This window comes from Camarhynchus parvulus, chromosome 3 (genome assembly GCF_901933205.1).
Source record: "Camarhynchus parvulus chromosome 3, STF_HiC, whole genome shotgun sequence".
Lineage (NCBI taxonomy): Eukaryota > Metazoa > Chordata > Aves > Passeriformes > Thraupidae > Camarhynchus > Camarhynchus parvulus.
In genome coordinates, this window is record NC_044573.1 from 78,880,468 (window position 1) to 78,895,526 (window position 15,059).

Consider the following 15,059-nt stretch of genomic DNA (forward strand, 5'->3'; position numbering starts at 1 on the left):
AAAGAGTTAAAAATAATGGATTCTTGCTGTGCCCAAATTGAGTTTAGTTTGCAAGATATGCCTGGTCCTGCTTTTGAATATTAAAAATTCAACATTTGTCACATAACCACTTCAGCTCAGTTCAACACACCTGGGTGCATGCCGCAGTGGGATTAACTCTGATCTAATCACTAAGGAAAGTGGTCTTTTCAGGTCAGGACTGAGGTCATGATTAGACTGTAGATAGAAAATTATTCCTCCTCTCTCTGAATCATGCTTATTTACAGTATCAGGTGGTGTTCACTCATGTCTCCTGATTTCATCATTGAAATGCTAATACTCATTCATCAGTGTCACTGATACTCCATGTGTGTGTGGGAGCATGTTTTATATTCTCCAATAGGCATTGCAATATAATTTTCAAAGGTAGACCTTTGTTAATACATTTAGGTAGCTCTATATATTTAATTAGGTCGATGGCTTCAGTGGACATTAAGTTTCCATCCATTGTAATAATATTGAGCCTTTGTATTTAGCTTGTCTTTAATGAAGCCAGAAGGTGCATATGTAATGGTCTAAGCAATTGTAAAGCATAAATAAAACATAAATTCTTATCTTTGTGTTGAAATGTTAAATGTTCACATCGTAAACCTCCATGTACTAGGGATGCTCCAACAGTATGAGTGAACTGCTTGTCTACTCTGCCTCTGGTTTACATCTTCCCATAGCCTTTTCAGTGAGTAATTGATTAAAATACATATATTTAACAAGGACAGCATTCTTATTAGAAATTAGATAAATATTTTGAGATAAAATATTGGAAACAAATTGAAAAGCAGCAGAAGGTAATAGCTGTAAGATCTTTTAATCCTTTCTATCTCCTTGCTATCAGTTTCCTGGATCTGTTTTGGTATAGAAATATCCAGAGGCTCTGTCTCTCACAGCTCCTCTACTCCTACAGACTATTACATCAAAAATGGATGTCATTTCACTCAGCTCTTTGAATGTCTCCTAGTATCAGCTTGGTGATTCTCACCTGAGGATTTAACATCCTCTGCAAATGCTAGAGACAAGCTGGATGTGATATGGAGACAGGTTATAGCGTGTTTCTTCCACTGGCCTACTCATCTGCATACAGAATGTAACTGATTTTCACTGGCATTTCAGGATTTTGAGACATGGTGCACTCATCAAATTATATTTGATTCCAAGATGACATGTGAGGTTAATCACTACCAACTACCTTTGTAGAGGGATGTCTCAAAAAGGTGTGTAGTTCCAGGCAAAGTGGAAGCTGGATGTATTATGGAACCTGGATAAAGATAATATCAAAATTTATTAAAACTGTGGCTAGAAATAGGAAGGATGCAAGAAAACCAGGGCTTCAGCAAAAATGTCCATGAAAATGGAAAATTGGGGGAGAACTTGGTAGACCATAGATGAGTGCACTGTGACTGTTCAAACTCTAAGCTCATTTTCTAGACATACTTAGCAGTCCTCAGAGACACATAAGCACTGCTGGGGCATGATTGGTGTCACCCTGAGGCTGACATCTGATTTCAGATAGTGGAGCCTCTGTTCCTTTCTAATGACTGGAGTCTAGCCTGCTGCATCAGGCACAAACACTTTATAAACAATCAGAAATAGGTGAGGTGACTTGTGCTCTGATCATGCTGGAGACACACCACATGATTTTCACCTATTCCACTGTGAAGGGAGGGTCTGAAAGAGCTGTTTTCTGCTGGTAAATAAAAAAGGAGAGAAACCCTCCACAAAAGGCCAGGTGGGTTTTCACAGTATCTGGAATACAGTAACATGAACTTCCCAACAAACAGTGCAGTTTATTTTCTTTTTATTGACATCAAAGAGATTTTGCTGCTGCATCTGGTGAGGGAGGGTACAGAGCTGGGACCAGAATTTCCATTTTGGAGCCCTTATTAACCTCCTTTTGGAACAGGTGAAGAGCAGAATGCAGGTGTCACTGCAGAAATAAATCCTACATTAAACATTGCACATGTATCTTTGCATTAGTCCTGCTCACATATACTTGAGGGACAATGTGTGTGTTGAACTCTGTGCTTTTTCTTAGGCAAAAACCAGTAATTTGGGCACTCATGTCTACCTCAGGCACCATGAGCACCTAATAGAAAACATAATCCAGTTTTGTCATCCAAATCAGAAAGAATATTTTTTTAAAGCTGACAGAAATATTCTTGGTTTGTGAGTACACAGTTGTTTGAAAGATATTTGATAACAGGAGGCTTATTTTTCTTCCTTCTCCAATCTTTAGTTTCTGTAATGGATTTTCTGCTCACATATATCTTGGGCTCATCTGAGCCAGGGTCAGCAGTAAGCACTTAGAGCAGCACGGCTGCAGCGCCACTGAAAGCCTTCCTGCGGCTCCTTCCTGACATCACAACAATGCAATGCACTGAGTCAGGAACTGCTGGTGTTTCAAAGGTGCTCAGTGCTTTAATTTTCATTGCCTGTGATCATTTGCTAAAAAAAAATTAAAAATCCAAACCATTCTGTTTTTCAGTTGGAAAACCTTTTTCAAGTGGAGCCATGTGTTCCTGGGGTGCTTGGATGAGTAGCTAGCCCTCTCTTTGTTTATAGACATGTATTCAGCTGGTATGAATCTCCTTCCACATGTAACACTATCACAGCTTAAGCAGTGTTCCACAGTAAGGCTCTGTAATCAGGCAGCACAGTTTGCTTTGTGCCTAAGAATGGGGAAGAGTACCTGTGCTCTACTGGAATATCTCCTCAATATTGTCAAGGGTAATCTCTTTAAAGATATCATTACTGTACAAGGCAAAAATCAGTAATCAAATTTAATTGTCAAAGAATTTTTATATCTGACTAGCATGCAGATCCAGACTGTGTTAAATACAATCTTCTGTACACGATAGACAGGTAGGGTGTGTAATGGTTTGCTACAATGTATTTTTCACATTGAGTTTGGTAAAATTAAAAACTATAGTGGGTTAAGCAGACTCCTGCTCTGAGAAATGCAAACTATTTTATTCATATGTGAAGCTGTAGCCAGCTGATGTATTGTAAAATAGTACTTTCCTTTTTCTGTCTTTAGTACAACCACTGCATGGCAAGTGCTTGCATGCTGCAGAAATGAGGACCATTTAAATATTTAGCTGTCTTATACCTTGGTGTTTCTCTGCCTGGGACTCTTATACCTGAAGGTATATATTCCCAGAGATCTTTTTTGCCCTGCAGTTTGTACCTTCCTGTACACATAGTTACTGACTGGAGAAATATGTAGTGGTTCAGCTGCTTGACTTTAAACTTCTGATTCATCCAACAGGACCTGCAGACACAGTGAAATCAAATGTGGGTCTTAGGGTCACTGAATATTAGTTTATTTTCATGTTTGTTTAGGCCAAATATGCACTGGAGAGGATAACCACAGGTGTAAAGCTCTCAGGAGCATAAAGATACCTTGCTCCCAGGCCATTCAGGTGTTGTGTACAAGTACCACTTTTGCAAACATATTGAGAATGGTTTTTTATATCTGGGGACCATTTGGATACTGCAGAGGGGTCTCTCTGGCATGCATGCTGCTTGGAGATGGCCCAGGATCCCAGCCCAAGGCGTGGTGTAAACAGGTACATGTGGGACGTGTGAACAGATATCACCCAAAGCTGTGGCCCTGTGCACTGAAAGCAACCTGCAATCTCTGCCTTTTTAAAGCCTGGAACTTTTCATAGTTGTTTGGAAGGAAGAAAGAGAGCTAATGTTACATTTGTAAGAAACAGTAAGATCCGCCATGCAGCTTTGCAGAAATTTTAGTCTGATGTGCTTTTTCCATGGAGAGTCACCAAAGATGGAGAGAGAGGGCTCAAACATCAAGAACTGCTATTTACCACAGGAAAAAAATAAATCCATAAGTGAAACATACATCTCAGTGCGAAGCTTTTCATTAAAGGATTGATATATTGTGTGATATAAAAGAAGAAATAAAAGGTTACACTTTTCCTAAAAAATGTGGAGATTTTTTTAATGCTGTGGCACTTGCAACTTGATTTTCCTCTGTAAAAGTCAAGGTTTGATTATAGTTCCTGCATTATTATTTATAGTTTAACAGTTATACATGCCACGTCCTTGGCTGTGGCATTGCAGTTTGCACCATCTATGTCTGCTTCCTAAATTTATTGATCTCATTAGAAGATAAAAATGACAAAGATAGCTCATAATACTTCTGAGAAATGTAAAACCATTAGCAGGTCATTGTCAAAGTTATAACATGTCCTTTTAAGCTGCTTAGCAAACTGGTGGCAGCCTATGATACAGGGATTAACCTGTGCCAGGAGTGACTGAGAGGATCGCAGTGGATGGTTAATATTCAGCCTGCCTACAAAGCTTTGAAACTGCCTCACAAAATGATATAACAAAGAGATAAACAGAAATATATTAAAAACAAAGGGAACAGAAGTTTTCTTCTCCTGTCCTTTTTCCTGGTCTCTGATGTATAAAAGCAGAATGGGTGTTAGAGCTTCTGTCTGAAATTAAGAGTTACTTTTTAAAATTGGTTATGCTCCCACTGGGCAAAGGAGCCTCTTAGGCTTTCCTCTGAGTGCAGGCTGACCTTGGCCAAGACCCCAAGCCAGCTTTTCCTCAGGTGGGACCTTGAACTCTCCTAGAGCCGTGTTTAAGTGCACAGACACACAATACACCACTGTATTTTGAAGCCAGCATTTGTTGCCCCAAACATTCCATGCTGCCCAGGATGCCCACCAGAGCAATGGATGTAACAAGATTTGCTACTTTTTTGCAGAAGGCCTATACACCTGCATTGTTTTTATTGTTGTTTACATTTCTTCCCTTAGAGAAATGGCTGCAAGTGCTGGCTGATTGCTCTGTTGCTTACAGAACTGTCTGGACTTACAGAGAAATAATTTAAACTGGCAGAACACAGTTCTGCTGTGTAAGATTTGGGCTGGAGGGCTGGGTTTTCTGCATTGGTTCTCAGGGATGGAGAAGAATAGGAGAAGGAGAGGAAGATATCAGCAGAAAGACTGATAACCTAAGGAGTCTTTCCAGCATCTCACCTCACCCTTCAGTCACAGTGGAGGGCATGGCATTAGCATGACTCAGTTACTGCCAAATGCCTTTGGGAGTGATGGAGCGTGCTCAGGTGGGCTCTGACAAGAGGAGTAGGAAGAAGAGAGAAAGAATAAAAACCCAAAACCCCATTCATTGTTGTTGAGCTTCATGTGACCTGATTTATACCAATGCATTATTCTCTTTTAGGAGAAATTTATATGGACATTCCAGTAACAAGTAAACAAGCATCAGGGCAATGATGAATTAGCCTAGAGCAACAGTTTACAGATTACACAGCAGAGAATAAGGATAATAACAATATTAATCATCTCAGTTATTCATTCTATTTTTAACCTATTAATGGCTATTTGTTGATTTTATCTATCAGGAAGTCAGAACTACCAGGAAGGGGACTCTTGATCACCTGTACACAGATCTGTCTCAACAAAACTTGTTTCTGTTTTCTTTTTCTATGTTCATAGCAGTAATTTCAATTTGGTGCAACAGTACAATTTTGGCTAGACCACACCTCTATAAATTAGGTGTGATAGTGTTCTATTGTCTAAATCACCAAAGTGGTTTTGGGCTAACTGGGGAATTTCAAATACTCAGAATGCTCCATAATCATGTTGTATAAATATTAATGTATATATGTGTTCTCACCCATTAATTGCCCTGTCATTGGAGTCTGGTCTGCTAATATTTGACTATAATAGAAATCCACTTGATTTAGCAAAACAATCTGTAAAGTTTAAAGAGATATTTTCCTAGTCACAGATCTTGTAAATGCTGTCATGGGATGAAGTCAATAAAAAATGAAAAAGCTAGTATCTTTAACGAAATTATTGAGGAAAGCTGTATCAATTTCCTAGACATTTTTGAGCTTTAGAAAAAAATGTTTGGTTCTAATTCAGACTGGAAAAAATCCCATAAATATAAATTCTCCTGCTGAAGACTAAGTTCTAGTGGCTCTGACTCTGAAAGTTTTTGCTTTTTCTCACTTCCAGCCACTGGTTTAAGAGAATTCTGCAATTTCCATCATAAGAGCAGCCTCCCACCTTGACTTATCTGGGGCTATACAAAAAACTGATGGGCCCTGATTTTAATACTATCCCATCATTGGTGCCCCAGAGTTATGGGTGCTTCCCATGGGTTTCTACCCCAGAATCCTGTAATCCTTTTGCTGAATATCCTTACTTATGAAGGATTAAGGCAAACTCGAAAGGTTGCAGAAAAGAAGAGCAAGAACAATTGAAAGTCTGAAATCCTGCCTGACAGTGAGAGATAAAAGAAGATCAGTGTACTTAGATTATCTGAAAGAAGGTTAAGAGATGGCTTGATCATGGTTTCAAAGTCCCAAGCAGAGAAACAGTTTTCCAATACATGGGGAATCTCTAATTTGGCAGACATAAACCACAGCAGGGTCCTGTGATTGAATGCTTAATCTGGACAAGTTCACACAAGATGTAGCACTTTTGAGATTCTAGCAGCTTTTATTTTTTTCTCAGGTATTGTTTGATTCTTAGTAATTTTAAGATTTCAAAACATATTTTTTCTAAAAGCTGTCTGACTTTGACCAGAAATTATAGGGTCTGTGCAGAAGTCATTGGGTGAAATATGATGGGTATGTGTTGTGCCCAAGGGCAATCTCTATAGTCATGATTTCAGAGTTTATTAATTCTTTGGTAATGAATGTTCCCTACTACTACATAAAATAGCTTCATGGAACATACTATCATTTGCAGTTTTCTAACCTTAGTGCCATTATTCAGAAGCTATCAAAGCTGTTTTTGTACCTCTGTGTGCTTAGCCCAAAGAAAAGGAAAGCTAGTTAATACAAAAAGATATTTTTAGCATTTTTGAAAGCTTCTCATGCCAATCCCTGAAAAGAAACAAGAAAATTCTCCAAAAATGCAAATGCTCAGTCTAGAAGCAAGAGTATCATTTTAACTACCTCATCACTATGTGTCACTCTCTATGTATAGTAAGTGCTATGTGACAGCTGTTTCTGAGAGACAATCGGGGACTTTTCCAACAACTAGGTAATTATATTTCATAATATATATATATTTGTGAGGCATAGGGCTTTATGTGTTTGAAGCACTTAGGAGTCATTAGCTAATGCTCACAGCACCTCTATTGAATAGGTAAGACTATTGTAAGGGCAGATGGTCCTCAAGACCACATAAAACACTGCAGCCCAAGAAAGAAATAGAGATTGGTACCTTCCCATTTCCAAATTGCATGTTCAAGTCTCCAACCATTGTATTAGACATATAACTACAGGAACACTGCTTTTAACAATATGTTCTAACCCTCCATCTCTTGATTTTATTGACCTCCTAAACTAATACATGGAGTAATGCTATGACACTCTACCTAATTTGTCAAGATCAGCAACATTAGCCTCTACAGTTCTTACAAGGTCTTGACCTTACTTACTGAGCTAGTCCTACTAAAATTAAATTGCTGCATGAAAGGTACATTTCATTTAAAATTATTGTGAAGGGGAAGTGGTACTACTTCTTTCAAAGTTTGCCTTTATTTAACAGATCAATGGCATTATGGCTTGGCAGTAAAGTCCATGGAGCAGCAGGGACTAAGTGCTTGCTCTGCCAAGTCCAGTCCTTGCTGTTAAAAGAATGCTTTATGAAAGGGACCACTTAAGAAACCAATAACAGGACAGCATAAATAAAATTTATGAAAGAACCCCCAGCCTATTTAGAGTCCATTCTGTCCATTTTTATGTGCAGAAGGAAAGAATATCTGTCTGCCACAGATGAATGGCCTTTCACAAGGGATTTCTTGGGCCCAGTACCTGCCCATAGCTTTTCTCTCCTTGACCTTGCATGTCTGACAAGAGCATCTTGGAAGCACATGTAGCTGCTGTGATAGCAATGCAGACTCCAACCAGTTCAGTCTTATTCACAAACAAATCTCATGCATGACAGATTTGGAGGAGGAGCTGATTCCCATCTCATCCAGAAGCTTTCTGGTGACATGTTATGTGTTCTTATTATGTTTTCCATGGATTTGGGAAAGTGATTGGCAAGGCAAATGTAAAAGAAATGGTTAGGGTAGAAATTTGTGGAAGGAAACTATATGTTCAAAGCCTGACCTCTTGTCTGGATTCATTTTGTCCTGAGTTTTGGGCACCATCAAGCATGGTTCCTGGACTTCCTTGCTCCTAGGGATTGTCACTGTACCTTGATGATTAGTCAAAAAAACTTCTGAGTAATGGACAAAGGGGAAAACAGAAGGATTTCACCTCATAGCCTATCACAAATATATATTGCTATATTTCTGAGTTGGATGCCAAGATGCAAAATCTCATACCAGGCCTTTTAATTTTGACCACTTCCAATCAAGACTAATAAAAAAACCACTAGAAAAATGCAAATTCTACTGAACTGCTAATATGTGTGTTTTGAACTGCAAAAGGAAAAACCTTACCTCCAAAAAGACCAAGTTTCCTTTTTTTTTTTTTTTCTGGCAAAAAACCATGCAAATTTCAGAGGGACAAAATATCTGAGTCAAAAGAGAGTTTTGTGAAGTCAGCAATATAAAAAAGAAAAGTTTCTTGAAAAAACCAAACAACCAACAAACACAAATTCTGTGTATCACTATAAAATTAAGTGCAAGGTACAGAGAAGGCAGAAATCACAGATCTGTCACTTTCATTTTTTTAAACTTGCCTCATTCCAGAGAAGTTCTGGTCACCTTGCCACCTAGGCTCATCTCAAAGACTTAGACATGAAGAGAAGTAGAACCACAATTTTGCAGAGTATGATGGTTGCATGTGGAAGGATCAAGGACCTATGCAGGCAATGATATACAGAGCAAAAGCAGATCATTAGCCTTGTAATTGAAAAGAAAAATGGAATAATGATATGGTAAAATATGAGACAACTTTGTAAGATACACACATCCTCTGCATTTACAAATGCTTATTTAAATGCCATCTATGTTATGGTATCATTTTATGGCTTGCCAATGCAGCTTACTGATCATATAAATGCCTTCAAAGGAATCTGATCATTTGCAAAAATCAATTATTACCAATATTCTGCAATTGAAAAGGGCTGGATAATAACCATTCCCTAGTACTTCCTGTAGAAGGGAAATATGACATTTAGAATTTCTAAAAATGTACATCTAAATTATTTGTTAAACTGCTTGGTAGCATTGGAAGCCCAGATATTAGATTTCTTCTAATTTATTATTACTCAGTTCAAGAAAAATTAATAATAATAAAAAATTTAAAAAGCACAAGAATTGAAAATAGCAGGAGATGATTGAGTTTTACTACATGTATCTTGCAGCTATTTTTGAAGGGCAAGTTAGAGTCTGAATATTGAAACTCCGTCATTGAACTTTGTGGCTGTGGTGCACACTGAGAAATAATATCTTAGTACCTAGCCAGAGTGCCCTGCTCAGAGACATGAGAATAAGGCAAATCATATACAACTGCTATTAGTCACCACAGTGGCACCATTTACAAGTTTAAGCATTTTGGGTTTGGGGATTTTTTTTTCAGAATATTGTATTTCCAGAAGAAGTAGATGTTTTTGTGGAAAACAGACAGTATTCCAATACAAAAACCTTTCCAGAGCAATTAATGAGAAGTTTAATGAAGGGTTCTCAGCTAAAAGACATTATTTTTAACTTTATGACATAGCTGCTTGATCAAAGATCCTTAGTTCTGTAGTGTGGAGTGTTTTTGGAAGAACTTTTATTTTGTGGACCTTATAACACAGGTACCACAAGAAGCACCTTATAACACAGGTACCACAAGAAGCACCAATAATGAAACTTGCAGCACTGCATCATAACAGACTGATTTTTCATATTTATTTAATCCTATTCTTCTGCATCTCTGCTTCTTCATAAGGACTAATTAAAAACATAAGAATAAACAGTCAGCTTTTCCAACAGAAAATCATCAGTGAAGTCCCTCAAAGATATAAGTGAGAGACAGTCAGTAGAAGAACTGGCAAAAGAAATATTGAAAGAACATAGTTTTCAAATAATATAAAGCTATTAGAAAAAAATACATGCTGGAAAGAATTGCAGAGTATGATGATACTGACTGACAGACAAAATGTCAGGTACAATTCAATAGTTAGAAGTGTAAAGAGATGCTAACATTATATACACAGTAGTGGCTTTTGAACTGGCTCTTACTACTCAGAAGGAATATTTGAGCTCTCCAAAACCATCAGCCCAGATCTCAACAGTGATGAAGGCAAGAGAGGTTGTCAAGGGTGTGGGACAGCTTCTTCAGAGGGAGATAAAATAGGCTGTGGGTGTCTGGTATGAAAGGAGCAAGTGAAGGGAATGCCTGAGATCATGGAGCAGGGAGGTGAACACAGAATTATTATTTAACCCTTTCGGTAACACTGGACCTAGAAAGCATCACTGGTAAACCACTGGATGGCAGGTTTGAAACAAATACCAGGTGCATAGCTGAGCTGTGCAGCTCATTATTTCATGAGTGCAAAAGAAGTTTAGACATTCATAGAAAGCTGTTAAACATGTTCGTAGAATAAAATCCACGGAACTATTGAAGTATCTTCTTGTCAGAGAGTCCCTGACTACACATCATGAAGGGATGAGTGAGTCAACCAAGAAACTCTGAGTATATATTTCCCTGTTCTTTTGCCCTTCCTTATCTTCATTGCTGGAAATGAGATAAAAGGCTGGAAATGCTCTTGGTCTCATGCAGAAAAAATGTTCTCATGTTGAAGGGTACTTTCTGTTGTTCTGCTTTGTAGTCTGTATGATATGCAAAGCCCACATGTGAATGTGTGTGGTAGCTGATGGCAGTTGCTGTGACCACAGTGGGGAGATGCTCAGAGCAGGGCCACTTCTTCCCAGTCACAGCTTCCTCATTGTGCCCTTTGCTGCTAATGAACCTGAGAAGAGAGAGGGGAGTTCAGGCTGTCTGTGTTTCTTACTTGATTCCAGAAAATTTGTACCAAGAAATAGTAAAATTATTTTTATGAAATGGGGAGGACAATATTTTGTGGCTTGGCTATATTTTTTCCCCCTGTCCTGATTTAATTTAACCAGGCAGTCCAATTTCAGTAATCCTCATCACTTAGCTCCCTGTTTTCTGTTGATGTTTATTCATGTTCTCTTGCTTGTAAAATTCACCAGTTCCTTCTCCTTAATGTGTTGATACCAATGTTCAGGGATGACATAAAAAAAACCAAAACTGGAGGGAAACACGGTCATTTACTCCTTCTTGTCTTGTTTGTTTGCTTCAGAATTACTTGCACTGACACAAATAGACTTTCCTTGTGCACAGCAAGAGATAAGGTTGGGGTTTTCTGCTTTATTTGTTCTGTACCACACATATTTCCCCCACCCACTCCCTCTCTTGCTTTTGTACATGCTCACACACAGATGTACTTGCATACTATAAGGTTTCAGAGAATTTCACTCAGCTTAGGAGAATGTGACCAATGTCTGGGATGAAAAGTTTATATTTTCAGCATCACAAGTCATTTCCACTAATCTTACCATCACAGGTGGGTGTTTCTGGGAAGGGTGCTAAAGCACCTAACACTCAGCATTTAAGACACTGAAATACAATTAGTGAAAGCAGTGCTGTGAAAACATGGGGTGTGCCATGTTGTGACAAACTATTTGCTGCCTGCTAGGTTTAGCTCCATGTTCAAAAGTAGAGAAGTGATTTAGCTAATAGTGATGCAGTTGTCTGTGTTTATCTGCCTATTTCGTCCTGGAAAATGTTGGTATGGCTCATAGCTCTGCCTCATTGCTGTATCTTTGACTACTACTTCTCATATGGGAAGCTGCACACAGATAATTTGGGTGATTTTATGAATAAAGGGATTTTTCTGAGCTTGCTGCATTTTGCTTATGCATTCTCCCAAAGCTGAGTGTCTGTGCTGATAGATGAGTGCATCTGCAAGTTTCAAGATGTGTGGTTTCTGTGGGTGGAGTGGGATGAGTGTGGTGGGTTGAAAGAAGAGAAGAAGAAACGGTCTCCAGCATCAATAAAGTTTCTGGTGCCTCATGAATATCTGTTCTCTTGCAGGTTCTGCTTTTTAAACACTGACCTCAGGAGCAGCTATGCAGCATGAGAAGGTTATTATGGGACTGGACACCTTGAGTCCCTTGGGGTAAATTGCAACAGTGTCTCAGTTATCAGTTAAGTCCTTGTGTTCTGGTGAAAACAGTGGACCTTGTTCTCACTGGTGTACTATCTGAGCCATCAAGTTTAATGAATCGTTACAAATAGTTTAATCTGCACTTGCAGGTGATGTTAAAATGGGTTGTTTGGTGGTTTTGTATTTTTTTCCAAGAGAATTTTCTTACCTAGGAAGAACAATCTTTCTCAGGCACAATGGTTTAAATATGGAATAGTGGGATAGGTTTTGCTCATTAGAAAGCCTGATGCTGAATTCAATATTCCCTTCTGCTAAACTTACCTCCTCCAGGATTTCAGACTCTAAGTTGCAGAGGATAAAACATAAGGCCCTGGTTAATTGCAAATAAATAGTGCCAGAAAAACATACAGATGGTACCTGAAGTTCTTTTCTGAAGACTATGCAGTAAACTATATATAATTTACATGAAAAGTATGTAGAATAAGGAGGAGAATAATTTTTTTTTGTGTTTTCTTACATTTGTAAAACAACAAAACAGCAAAAAAAGAAATAATAAATGAATACCCTCTCTCAGTGAAACTTCTTGTCTGGGAAAAGAGCAACCTGTATTTCTGTTTATTTACCTTAATCAAATTAATTAATTTAACAAGTTTGAAAAATTCATCATTCTACAGGATACAGGTATAAATATCTGGCAAGTAGAGTGTATATATTAAACTACACCTACTAGGCTAGTAAATATTTTGCTGCATTAGTTTGCTCATTCCCAAGCAATCAGTTGTGAACTCCAGTGTTGTAACGGGTCCACAGGGAACATTTGTGCTTTGGTTGGCACTTAGATTAAATTCATCAAATTATTTTTTTCCCTGTTCAAGGCTGACATTTCAGATTTTTTTTTAAAAGGTTGTGTGCCAACTGCCAAAGTCAATTAATTAAATGGTAAATCTGAAATTTGTAGGGGAAAACTATCATTCCCTTTTGCTGTGCGACCTTGGAAATGTGAACATTTAATCCACAAAACACATGGTTTACCAGAGGGTCCTGATCTGCTTGCACTGAAAGTAAAAAGCAAAGCTTGCTGTTATGTTTTGGGAGATTAGAGATTACCTCAAGGATGGCATTTTACCTTGCATTTTTCTTCTGATTTTGATACTTGGTAGTAATGACAATATCCTTTGAAGTCCTGTATGCTTGAGAGCTTAAAGTATTCAGCACTTTAGTAGGAGGAAGCAGTGCAAATTTGTGGACTCATTTTCCATATATTTGAGATACTGCAGATGACGGTAGGATGTACAGTCCCAGAATTTTCTGGCCAAAGAGCTCCATCTTAGATCTGTAAAGGAAATCTTAGAGACAAAATTCAAGAGACTTGAGCAGATGGTGATCATATTCCTACACAGCAGAAGTTTTACAAATCTCTTCCCAAAACCCACACCTTCCAAGGAGTGTATCTACCCTCACATTGTCAGCAAAGGCAGTCTGGTTTCAAAGACTGGGTTGGATCTTGCTCTTCTGGCTCCTACTCTGTATGTCTCTTTTTGTACATCTCAGTGGACTACTCATCTCTTTGAAGCATTGTCATCTCAAGGTGCTTGAAAATGAGTGCAATGCACTGACTGTTCCTCAGGTGTTAATTCTCTGTCATTAGTTTATACTGATTTGTGTTTGTTTATTTGTTCCCTGCCTGAAAACTGATGCGAATGAGAACCTTGTATTTGGGGCCTTGTATATGCATGGACTAGAAACACAACCCAAAATCAATGTAAAAGACAGTAAAAACAGTGAATAGGACAGATAGGTTTAGGCAGACCAGATACATGACCTAGTACTCCTCTTCCTTTACCATTTGTAATTCTTTCGTTCTGTGTTTTGCTATGATTTTAAGTTTAGGATTTTTTTTTTCAGCCTTCTCACTCCCCATTTTTAAATAAAATTACATATTACTTCTTTAGGAAGATAAAAGATGCCTAAATAGATTTGCTTCCTGCACATTCAGAAATTTGTTAAGATTTGGTCCTTAATTTGACAGCTTGGCATGAGGGTGCTACAGTTTAAGGAAAGACACTGATTAGCCCTCAGTAGTAGGGAAAATCGTGGAAACCGCTAGTGCCAAGGGTGTTTCTTAAATACTGGCCTTGTGGGTGTGTAGGCACTATGCATATTAAGATATAGGAAGCTAATTCTTAGGATTCATAATCTTGTGCCTTCTCCTACCCCTTTGCTTTATATAGTGGATATATACCAGTTATTTCTGTCAAAGCCTGAAATGCAGTTCTTGGAATTGTCCTGCCTGTCCAGATATAGGCCATTTTGCAGAAAGGAAGTCTGATGTTTTCCTATGGAAAATGTTCCTCCTTGTGAAAGAGACTTACAGAGATGGTGGCCCAGAGGGACCAAGTCATTTATGTATGAGCAGTGTGGGAGTTCCTCAACTCTGCTTTTCTGAAATACTATTACTGTATTTAATCTTGGGGATATTTGATGTAAAACATAAGCAAGAATGCCTTCAGGAAGAAGATAAATTAAGGATGCCAAGCTGTGGATAATGCTTGGAGTCAAAGCTATTTTTGATTCCTGGGTTCTTTATACTGTAAAAATGAAGCATTTCTATCTGTGTCTAGAAGGAGAATCACCGAGATGACTAGGGGAACTTTAGTCTTAACACTTGAAGAACTTCAGATGGTGCAAAGGCTAAGCAGTAGATGAGGGAAAATTTAGAATATTGAATTAAATACTATGTGAGGTATCTAAGTGTTGGATTGGGTCTAAAACTCAGCTAGTTTGTGTCTAAATTTCCTTGCTGGAGGATGGATTTGTTGATCTTTATCTCAGAGCAATGTTGTGCAGTGAAATGTGTCAAGTGATCACTTATTACAGTAATAA